The sequence below is a fragment of the Dendrobium catenatum genome, unplaced genomic scaffold (genome assembly GCF_001605985.2).
Source record: "Dendrobium catenatum unplaced genomic scaffold, ASM160598v2 fragScaff_scaffold_716, whole genome shotgun sequence".
Classification (NCBI taxonomy): domain Eukaryota; kingdom Viridiplantae; phylum Streptophyta; class Magnoliopsida; order Asparagales; family Orchidaceae; genus Dendrobium; species Dendrobium catenatum.
Window position 1 is genome coordinate 15039092 of NW_021319178.1, and position 2047 is coordinate 15041138.

Sequence of the window (2047 nt, forward strand, 5' to 3'; positions counted from 1 at the left end):
ATTATTAAAAATAAAACAAAAAAAAATATTTTATTGTTTTTAAAATAATTTAAAATATACTTAATAATTTTTACTAAAAATAATTTTAAATTAAAGACGCGAGAATACGAGCGAAACGATATATTATATATATTATTCTGCTCAAAAATGAATTTATTATGATTTAAACAAGTTAAAATAGGTTTATATAATTTAAAATAAAAAAACGACAAAACGCTTCGGATCGACACCTGACGCGCTCTGGTTGGTTCCGGGATTACGGGATGGCGGCAGGTCTCGACCTGCCACGTGGTGGCCTTGGGTTGGCTCCCGAGACCGCGGTAATGATTGCAATGACCGCAGTAATGATTGCCATGGTACCGAGTCATTTAGCTACATAGGATGTGGCTCTTAACTATTGATCCGCTCGTGGTTCGAACCAGCGGTCTGGATCACGCCACGTGACCATCAGAACCGCGGGGCGAAGGCCCGAGGTCGATCCAGACTGCTGAGGGGCCGGATCGTGACCGTTGATCAAAAGATCAACGGTCCAGATCTTCCCTCAGCGCATGCAAGTGTAAACTGATGTCCTAATTCATTTTTTTGTCCCATTCTCACGATCGAGATGATGAAACTTGATAAAATTTTAAACACAATACCTATGAATGAAGAGCATTCATGGGGAAGAAGAATCTTGTTCTGAAATGCAATAAATAAAAAGCTATTTCAATCTAAGTGTTCTAACCTAGGGTTTAGGATTTTACATAAAATACGCGATAGATTTGGACGATCTTGGGCTTGTTGCACTTGTAGACTGTTCACACTTATATTTGTAGAAGAAACCGAGTCCTGAAATGCAGTGAATCGGACGAAAGAAACGTGAGAACGTATTTGCCTTCGGTTCGTCGGAGTCGCGTCGGCGACTGCTTGGGAAGGCCGGGATTTGGTCGAGAAAGGTGGTGGCTCTCTCTAAGAACTCTAACATGAAATTTTGGAGGGCTTGGAGGCTTGGGGAGAAAGCAAGAGCAAAAAAAGTCCTCCTAACCTAATTTTCACAATTTATAGCCTTAAAGTCAAGATGGACGGTTGGGATTCAATCCATAATGAATTAGGAGGGAATTCAAAAAACTCTAGCCATGGTTTGGGTCTAGGGATTACTAGGAAGGGTTTAAATGCCTTAACTAGGATGAAATTGACCAAAATAGGTCAAGTTTGACCATGCAAGGCTAGGTTGAACCAAGGCATGAGTTGGCCTAGTCAACATGGTCCAATAAACCCAAGTAGGTGGAGAATTGAGCCAGGGAAGAATTGAAATTGGTTTGAAACCAATTAGGAGTTTGGGTCAATTTGGGTTAACCCTGATTGACCTGGTCAACCAAGTTGACCCAGGACTTGGGTCTAGGCTCAGCAGACTTGGCTTGACTCCTTGAACCCATTGGGATGGGTCCTGGGGTCTAGCCCGGTCAAATTTGACCAGGTCAACTCTTTGACCTAGTCTGGAGGAAAAACAGGACAACAATTATAAGTGCTTATACTCCTCAAATAGGTTTGGATATGAGTTCTAAATTAAATTTTTTGAATGATTTAGAAGAATTATTACAAAAGATACCTCTTCAAGAAAGAGTTTTTATTGGAGGAGATTTAAATAGACATGTTGGTAGAGAGGTAGATGATTTTAAAAGTATTCATGATGGCCATGATTTTGGAATGACAAAAGGTGGCAAAATCATATTAGATTTTTATTTAGCTTATGATTTTTCAAGGGAAAATTTTAAGAATAAGTAAGATTAAAATTTGTATTAATAGTTTAAGTATGTTTTTAAAAAAAATTAAATATAGGCAAAATCTCTTCTTTAACCGGCAACTTATGCTAACTAGGATTAGTTGCGTCAAGTAGCTGTTATGCTGAGTAGACAAAGAAATGATAATATTAATAAGTCGTCCAACTAACCGGCGACTTTGCCTATAATTTCAAAAAAAAATTATTAAAAAAAAAATTCTACAAGTGGTGCAAGAATAATATGTAAATCAAATTTTTTTGGACTATAAGATTTGATATTAGAATCAA

The 2047-nt window shown here is 37.7% G+C and overlaps 1 pseudogene; it reads right to left on the minus strand.

Moving 5' to 3' along the window:
• LOC110101842 overlaps positions 1 to 368 on the minus strand; it is a 3745-nt pseudogene extending 3377 nt beyond the window's left edge.
• Between the last annotated feature and the right edge of the window lie 1679 nt (positions 369 to 2047).